Consider the following 10,275-nt stretch of genomic DNA (forward strand, 5'->3'; position numbering starts at 1 on the left):
TACTACCCAAAGCAATATACAATTTTAATGCAATGCCTATTAAAGCCCCACTGTCATATTTTAAAGATCTTGAAAAAAATAATACTTCATTTTATATGGAATCAGAAAAAAACTCAAATAGCCAAGACATTACTCAGAAATATAAACAAAGCAGGAGGAATCACACTACCAAGCCTCACACTATTCTATAAATCAATAGTTATTAAAACAACATGGTACTGGCAAAAAAACAGAGAGGCAGATATATGGAACAGAATAAAGAACCAAGAGATGAACCCCGCTACTTACTGTCATTTGATCTTTGATAAGGCAATTAAAAACATTCAGTGGGGAAAAGACTTTCTATTTAACAAATGGTGCTGGGTGAACTGGCCGGTGACCTGTAGAAGACTGAATCTGGACCCATACCTTTCACCATTAGGTGAAAGTTTTAATAACCAGAATCCACAGAGAACTCAAATGTATTAGCAAGAAAAGAACAAGTGATCCCATCTCAGTGTGGGCAAGGGACTTGAAGAGAAACTTCTCCGAAAAAGATAGGTGCACGGCCTACAGACACATGAAAAAATGCTCATCATCTTTAATCAGCAGAGAAATGCATATCAAAATCACTTAAGTAAGATTAGCTCACATCACAAAATCCCAAAACCAGAGATATTGGCATGGATGTGGAGAAAAGGCAACACGTCTGCACTGCTGGTGGGAAAGCAAACTAATACGTTCCTTTTGGAAAGATGTTTGGAGATTACTTAGGGATCTAAAAATAGACCTGCCATTCAACCCTTCAATTCCTCTACTAGGTCTATATCCAGAAGACCAAAAATCACTTTAGAACAAAGATATTTGCACTAGAATGCTTATTCCAGCCCAATTCATAATTGCTAAGTCATGAAAGAAGTCCCATCGACCCATGAATGGATTAATAAATTGTGGTATATGTACACTATGGAATATTATGTAGCCTTATAAAAAGATGAAAACTTTACCTCTTTTATGTTTACATGAATGGAGCTGGAACATATTCTTCTTAGCAAAGTATCTCAAGAATGGAAGAAAAAGTATCCAATGTACTCAGTCCTACTATGAAACTAATTTATAGCTTTCATATGAAAGGTATAATCCAACTATATAGCCCAAGAAGAAGGGGAAGGAGGAGAGGGAGGAGAGGGGAGTGGGAAGGATGGGTGGAGGGAGGATAGTTGGTGAGAACACAGCTACAGTACATTTTACAAGGGTACATGTTAAATTTACTAAGTGTAGAGTATAAATGTCTTAACACAATAACTAGGAAAATGCAACGAAGTCTATGTTAACCAGTTTGATGAAAATATTTCAAATGGTATACAAAACCAGCACATTGTACCCCATGATTGCATTAATGTATACTGATATTATTTAATTAAAAAAAAGAATGGAAGAAAAAGTATCCAATGTACTCAGCCATACTATGAAGCCAATTTATAAATACCCACACTTCCATATGAATGCTATAACTGAACTACAGGCCAAGATGAAGAGGAAAGATGGGGGGAGAGGGGAAGAGGGGAGGGGGGAGAGGGGAAGAGGGGAGGGGGGAGAGGGGAGTGGGAGAGGATGAGTGGAGGGAAGGTAAATGGTGGCATCACAACTATGGTGCATTTTACAAGGGTACATGTTAAATCTAAGTGTAGAATGTAAATGTCTTAACATAATAACTAAGAAAATGTGGCAAAGTCTATGTTAATCAGTTTGATGAAAGTATTTCAAGTTGTATACAAAACCAGCACATTGTATCCCATAATTGCATTAATGTACACAGCTATGATTTAATAAAAGAAAAAAAGAAAATGTAAATTGAATGATGCCCTTGGTTCTGCTGCACCTATATAGCCCTGACATCTGTGCTACAGCTTCCTTACTTAAAAAATGGAGAGGCTAATTCGAACATCAGTAGAAATTGAAGTCATTTTTATGAGGCAATGAGGTACATAATGAGCAATGAGTGGTGTGTGCACCTTTGAAATGAAATATAACTTTCTAGATATATTTAACCAAATAAATTTAGTCTCCAATATGTCAACTTGAAATAGATATTAATGCAGACTCCTCAGCCTTACATGACCAAAGATTTCTCTACTGCCTAGTTCTGTCTGTTTTCTTTGTAAGGGCATTTATCTCAGGTGGGAATGACATCAATAAGAATTTGACATTCTCAATTATTAAGGCAGCAAAGTGCTTAGGGAAAAGCCACACATAACAATGCAGTAAATAGATGGAAAAGGAACCATTTCAAGAATCTCCTTGTCAAGTAGTAAGTCATTCCTTGAGTCAGAATTAGTTAAAACACTTCACTATCTTCTAATATACATTTGGTCACCTTGGGCTCAGGATCTAATAGCTCTGACAGTCAGCACACAGGCAAATAAACATACTGGAGCCCTGTGATTTAACACTGAACTGGGGTTGCCCGTCATAGGCTAGGGTGTCCTTAAGCAAGGAATTTAAACACTAAACTCTACATTAAAGTTACTACAGTTTCCAGACAAAACAGAGGAAATAGAAGTAAGATGACTATACTCTATTCCCTAGGTTTTGTTTTGCACTACTACTATTTTGCAATTTTTTGGTTAAAGATTTTAGTGTCTCTAGAGGAAAATGTTTATAAACACATTAAATTATGAGTATCATTGAGCCTGCAGGATAGATTTTTTTCTTTTGTTTTTAATGTTAGTACATATTTCTGAAGCACCCAGATGAAGAATTCTCATTTTCACAATGAGAATTCACAGCCACCAACTGTATATCCAGCTGGGGTTACCCTAATTGTTTTCCAAGGGAAGAATATTTAATTTTGAATTTTCACTTTGAATTCAAATTCAAAGAAAGTCATCATGGTAATAAGTTACTTATAATACATATATAGGAAATAAACCTACTTCATTAGTATTAAATAACTTGTTTTATAATTATGAAAGTGAAGCAATTGTCAAAGGGGGCTTAATTCACCCACTGCTTCTGAGGATAGCAACAGCACTCTTCTATGGCAGAAAGAAACGCCTATCAAGAGGTCACACTGCAGTTTCTAAAGACATAAATAGTAACAACTGTCCTGTAAGAGTTCCTTCTGGCTCCTTCTAAAATATTTCCCATTCACAGACTCTAAACAGCTTCTCCTAGATAAGTAAACCATCTCAAAATGTCAGCCACACTGTTTGGCAGGTAAGCGTGTGGGATACTTCAAAGACATTAACATATAAAATCAGGGCACAATTTGATAAACAGGCTGTTGTTCACTTTTAAATGTCACCTTATTATTAGGAATAAGGTATTACCCTGAAATATTTAATTTGAGGCATAGCAGGCCTTGTTTTGACATGTCCGGTCCATTTGGTCCCTTTCTTGGTATTTGTGGTAATTATGGAACAAAGGGAAGGAGAGAGAGACAAAGAGAAAAATGTTACCTTCAGGGTGACTAGAACATATAAAACTTCAGATCTATGAACAGCAGCCAGTTTGTTTTATTAAGATCAGGGAACAGGGTGATAGGTGTGTGAGGACAGAAGCAGGTCTATAGTGAGAAGCAGGCCTAAGAGTGATGCTTCCTAGGACTTCTTTGTCTTCCGCGATACTCTGGGCAGTGATTCTCTTCATGAAACCTGGTTGGGATGCCCAATGTACTTCCAAAAATTTTCTTTTCAGCTTAAGTTAGCTTGGCTTTATATTACTTTCAGGCAAGAGGGTTGAATCAATTCAATCATCATCATTATCAGAATTGGAAGAAGTGAGAGACACCAGGAAAGTATCTTGCTTATAAATACATCAATGATCGGAGTAGATTCCCATCTCACTTCTATTGTCCATTACCACTTGGTTATCCTTGATATTGTAAAGGAAAACTGCTTTATTATTACTGTTATCATTATTAACAAGTCTTTATATTTTAAATAGTCCCTGTTAATGCAATTCTTTATCACAAAACACTTGGTAACTTTACCCAAAGACCTTCAGCTTTATTTGCCATTAAATAAAACCTGCTATTGATAAGGTACAGATGGGTTTTAAAAGGATGGAATCCAATGTCAAAGTCTGAACATCAGAAACAACAAAACAAATATAAAATTTCTTGAAGGCAAATCCTCAAATCAGGAAAATAGAAAGACATAACTGGTGTGTCAGATACTTGATTTTCTAACTTACCTCCCACATTTTCTCTTTTGTCACCCTCTCTACCAAAGTCTGGCCCTTCTCTCTCTGGGTGGATTATCATCTTCCACAAATCATCTGCTTTGAAGGAGGCATGTGGAGAAGTGAATGAAGAAGCTGTCAATAGAATGAAGAGCCAAATATTCTCTGATGGGTTGGGGGACACCTGTGAAAGCCGTATCACTCTTACTTCTAACACTTCAGCATTAGACTAATGTTAATCTATGGGAGGTATTTAAAGTACAGCCGAATGGATACTTGAAGGGATTGTTGTTCAGAAGTTTTAGCATGACTAAGATGAAGGTTTATGTAAATCAACATGAAAATAGAGTATTATGAATATACGGGAAAAGCCTGAAAGTGCTTGCATAAATAATAACACCCAATGTCAGGTATGTGTGCCCCCCAGTGGGCCAGCTGTTTGCCACAATCCTTCTGAAACCTTAGCGCAAGTTGAATTTGCTATGTGGTATACTGATATCCCTAGAAAGACAATAACTTGAGTTATAACAGAAGGACTTCCTAAACAAACAAACAAAAATCAACAATAACAATTTTGCAACATATACAGATGTGTCTTTTTATATTTTCAATACTAGCTAGAAGTTTTCCATGTAGAAATGCTATGCATCTCTGAAGAATCATTTCTATGTATTGCATATTTTGTGTTATCATGTTAACTTTAATTCCCTAATTGTTAATGGTATACAATGGGTATTTGTATATAGAATTCAAAAAATAATAGAATAATGGTCAAGATTTAAAAAATAAATTTAAAAAAAGAAAATTGAGTAAATGAAAAACAGGGAGAAATCAGTTTAAAGGTCATGAACATGAAAGCACCATATGGTATCTCACACCCTACTTGCATCACTACTGAATGTCACAAGAAGCAGAGAGAAAAGGAAACCCAACCACTGACTACATCACATTTGGTGCAATGACAGCTGTACGAAAGCCCATTCTTCCCCTCTGTCCTTTCCTATTGCTTTGGGAAGCTCGGGGCATGCTTTGAGCCCACAAATTGTTTTTCCTTTGTTGCTACTAGTGTAATCACATTACTCCCAAAATAATATTCCATATTTGTCTTTGTTCAACAATTCCTTCCTAGCAAAGTGGCTATTTAAACCAAGGACAAGATTACATTTACTAGATACTTTTTACTTGGCTCTACCAATGAATCCTAATTCTGGTATAATATAAATTAATATTCAAATGTATGATTTACATTAAAGAGCTGAGAGTTGGCATTTGGATATTATAGACCATTTCCAAAGGTATGCCTCAAGTATGACAGCGTTTCTTAATGTTGTTAGATTTAATGAAATTCATGTTAAATATTCATGAGTCATCTAGCTGTCTTCTGGCCTCTTGATTAAATTTTTCCTTAACTGGTCTGAATACCAGAATGTCTGTTGGGTATGTTTATCTTCTCTTTATTTAACCCAATATTTCTCACATTAAAGTATTACGTTTGGAATGTTTCTTCTGACCCTCCAGTGGCTTTTCTATAAATTACAAAAAAGATCCTAATGTTGGCTGGAAAAATTAATTGAAAGGTGAAAGAGCCATTCAAACTAAACAATGTGAGAGCTGTGTATTGTTCACAAGCATAGTAAAAGGGCAATTCCATCAAAAGAAGATGCAGTGGAATTTAATCTCAGAATTTTTATTTTATAGACTTTGGAAATATTCTGAATAAAACAGTGATTACCAGTTGATTAAAATCAACTAATTAATTATTGTTCTTTGTTCACTGAAGGTTCTGGGCTAGGCAACAAGTCACTAACATGAAGAAACTGCTATTTTTACACACAGTAAGCTCACAATCCAGTGATAAAATAGGGAGCAATTACCACATATGAGATTGTGATAAATATTACACAAAGGCATACACACCAAGTCATGGGACTCAGAGGGAAGGGTAAGCAATTCTAACTGGCAGACTCAAGAGTGATAGCAGAGTTTGTAGAGAATTAAAAAGTAAACTGAGTCCTAAAGGCTTAGATTCCTGGACAAATGGAGAATAAGGATGGAAAAGATAATACAAAAGAATGGCAGGAGCAAAGGGTCTGATATCTGGAAGTATATAAAGTTTTTGGAAAAGGGCACAGTTCAGGGAAAATAGAAGGAGGTGTTGTTGAAGACACAGTTTGAAAAACAGGCTCAGCGCCCACAGCACAGTGGTTATGGAGCAGGCCACATGCACTGAGCTGGCGGGTTCAAACCCAGCCAGGCCAGGTAAACAACAATGACAACTGCAACAAAAAGATAATAGCCAGGCATTGTGGTGGGCGCCTGTAGTCCCAGCTACTTGGGAGGCTGAGGCAAGAGAATCGCTTAAGCTCAAGAGTTGGAGGTTACTGTGAGCTGTGACACCACAGCACTCTACTGAGGATGACATAATGAGACTCTGTCTCAAAAAAAAAAAGAAAGAAAGAAAAGAAAAGAAAAATAGTTTGGATGAAGATTTTAAGATACCTTAACAACTCATCTGACTTGAATAGCCATTTGGGGTTTTTCAGCAGAGGAACTCCACAATCAGAACTGTACTTTTAAAAATTACCAGGGTCAGTTTTTGGAGCATACACTGGAAAAGTAGTAGATTATGTTTGGTATTTGCCAAAACAGGAAAATTTTGTGAACTTATACCTTAGTCCAAATCATGCTTTCAAAAATGGCCCTGAAATTAGAAAGCATACATGTATGTGAATACCAAAAAAATCCTCTCTGAGGATAGATATTTCAGCATTCTTGTTAAACCAAAAAGATATGCATTACAGTCTGGTGGGGGACCCATCATCCTGGGAAGCCTATGCTCTGCCACTCCCATTGGGTCACAAGCCAGATGTTCATGAGCCTGGTGGAAGAAGACATGACGTGGCATTTTGTTCATGAGGTGAGTAACTTTTATCAGAATAGCTTGGTAATCCTGTGTGGATACCAGACCTTAGGTGAGACTCTGTTACTAGGAAGGAGTCTGTGTGCACTATGCATAAAATTACTTCATTTTCCTAGTAATCTAATTCAGTTTCTCATGGAAGGAAGTTTCGATTGAAATGTAACATTTCCATTACAGATTCCAAACTCCAATATTAAAAGTTACCATCCTCACTAGTCTGCAAAGCAGTCTATGATGACAGCAGTCAGACCTCAACTTCTATTAAGAGAATAGAGGCTGGTGGTGAACTGCATGAGCTCTGGAGTCTGACCGACCTGGGCTTGCACCCCAGCTTTGTTGTCTACTGGCTTCAGCTTCAGAAACTATACAATGGCAATAGTAGTCCCTACTCATCAGATTGTTCTGAGAGAAACAGAAGACATTTCTTGTAAAACCTTTGGCCCTTCAAAGCATTTGATAGATAATTGTTGTTATTCACTACATAGTTGCTTGCCACAGGGTATTCATACATTTTTATTACAGATGACTTCCGCTTCTGGAGTGACAATTATTTGTGCCAAATATTTGTTCACATTTTTCCCTATCATGCACTCATTCATGATTAGATTTGCCACAAGCTTGACACTAGGAATTTCTGTTTTGATTACCTATATCTCTATTATATGCTTTGCACAGAAAGTTTAGGATGGCAATGCATTCCTCCATCTGGAATCACTGGTATTTTTCATCCACACAAGCAAAAGCACCAGTGCCTTTTTCAGGCAACCTTCCCTACTAGCTATCCCATTTATCCTTATATACCTATGTACATACATAAGTAATACGTACACGTGTTCACATATACAAATGTGTTAGGATGCTCCTTTAGTATTCCTAGGAACTCAAATTCAGCCCGTGAGATGTCCTGGGCTCTTTTGTATGGCAGTGGGAATGGGTCAGTTCCTTGGCAGAGGAGAGCCTATTTATTTATTTAGTTTGCCTTTCGTTTCACTTGAGTTAAAGTGATAAATTTTCCATTTAGTTTCAGTTTTATGAAGAGCCCAAACTGTTTTCATTGACGCTGAAGACCTACTTACATCCAGTGGGCTGAATTCTGATAACTCCTCAGAGGAGGAAATTATGCTGTATAATTTAACTGTGTTGCCCATAGCATTGAGCACAGACTTTGACAAATAGAAGCTGCCAAATTAATATTGTTGGTAGATGGATTAAATTCTGCATCTAAACTCATTGTTCCCATTCTACATTATTGCGTTATATTATTCTTTCCAAATAACTGCAGTTGTGTAAACAAGATCTATAAAATGATTTTTAATCAAAGATAAAACATGTATTCTAACTGGGTCAATAGGGGAAAAAAATGACTACAGTACATTGGCCAGAAGTTTTGCCCTGAGACCAAAAATATGAATAAAGGAAAATGTAGTGTGGGAGGTTGGTAACTGACCGATGTGCTGCATTTGTGGCTTTTAATTCTGAAATTCATTTCTCTTTTCCACCTATTTCTTTTGCATTAAATAAAATATTTTGTACCCTCTCCCACCAGTTAGTTTGATCACAGCTTGCTGCACCGCTCTCTTGTTGAGCTTCAGTGACTCGCTCAACTCCGGTATGGCAAAAGTCCCCAGTCCCACTGAGACCCAGCGGTGCATCGAGTTCCTGATCACTGTGTTCCAGAAGCAGGGTGGAAAGGAGAGCTACAGCTACACTCTGTCCAAGACTGAGTTCCAGAACTTCATGAACACAGAGCTGGGTGCCTTTGCAAAGAATCAAAAGGACCCTAGTGTGCTTGACCGCATGATGAAGAAACTGGACCTCAACTCTGATGAGCAGTTAGATTTCCAAGAATTCCTTAATCTTATTGGAGGCATGGCTGTGACTTGGCATGAGTCCTTTCTCGAGGTTGCCCATTCTCACAAGCAGATGTGAGGACCCCACCTGGCCTCCAAACCCACCCCATTTCCTTCCAGCCCCCATCATCAGTCCCTCCTCAGAGCCCACACACCCCTGAGCCCAGCACACCCACCACACTATGCCTGACTTGCAGGTAGCAATCAAACAGTATCATTTAAAAACTATATATTTTCTCGGATTGGTTGTTGCGTGAAGTTTACTGTGAGTGGTCGATGACACAAGGTGTAGATTTGCATTGAAATTGTATATAATAAAGGGTGACTACCACTCTTACGGCAGATAGCCAAAATCTTTATTTCTTCCCAGCTTAAATAGCCGGTGCTGCACGAACATGTTGTTAATGAATATTCATACCATTACCTCATGAATATATTGTAAAAAACAGACTAACTTTTTTAGTGAGACACATTCTTCTAAATTATCTATTATATTCAAATAGTAGCCGTGAAGAAGCAGCCTGTTAACTCCCTAGCCCACTTCTTGATAGATATGGAAACTGCTAAGGGGAAAAAAGCTGATTGTTGTTCTACTCTTTGCAGCCTCAAGCCATCTGGAGACCGTATCTTAACCTCACAAAAGCACAATTTGGAGATCCTGGCAACATTCCAGTGACGTGCCTACACTCTTCAGCCTCCTGGCCTGAGCACAGGAATTTTACCTCCTTGGTGCCAAGCCAAATGGAGTTCTGCCTCAGTCTCTCCTGAATTGTGCCAGGCAAGATTTTTGCATGCTCACTCTCAGAAACAGCAGAGGCAAAGACATATATGCTTTTCGCCGATAATTGGTGTGCGTTAGCAAGGATGTTTTCCATTGGGCCCAGGCGTGTGTAGGAGTGCTACTCACAGGATGTGAACTTGGGTTGTACTCATATTCTGTTGTTAGATCTTTGAAAGTCCCACTTTGGAGAGAAAAACTAGTAACACACATAGTTCAGGGGGCTAAACTATGGAGAAAGTGGGAACTGATGTTCTCTTTTAAGACTGGACCCTGTCAGTGACAGAGATGCTGCGTGCAGTTTAGCTTTTCTACCTCTTATTCTTTCCATCTTTGATGCAAAGGAAAAGGAAAACCATAATTGGTGCATAATAACAGAATATTTCATATATCAGCTTAAGCCTTACTATATGCCAGCGAATCTTCACTTTAACTTTAGAAGGCAGTCACTCTTATTCTCACTTGACAGATACAGAAACCGAAGTTAAGAAAGGTTAAGTGATCTGTCCAGTGTCACGTAGGTCGTAGGTGGTAGAGCTAGATTGGAAATGCTTGCATTTTAG

At 37.8% G+C, this 10,275-nt stretch overlaps 1 pseudogene; it reads left to right on the forward strand.

Annotated features, from left to right (window-relative positions):
- Positions 1-8,695: 8,695 nt before the first annotated feature.
- On the forward strand, positions 8,696-9,013 carry LOC100967217 (annotated as a pseudogene).
- The last annotated feature ends 1,262 nt before the right edge of the window (positions 9,014-10,275 follow it).

The sequence above is a fragment of the Otolemur garnettii genome, unplaced genomic scaffold, assembly GCF_000181295.1.
Source record: "Otolemur garnettii isolate 467f Iridium unplaced genomic scaffold, OtoGar3 scaffold00106, whole genome shotgun sequence".
Classification (NCBI taxonomy): Eukaryota; Metazoa; Chordata; class Mammalia; order Primates; family Galagidae; genus Otolemur; species Otolemur garnettii.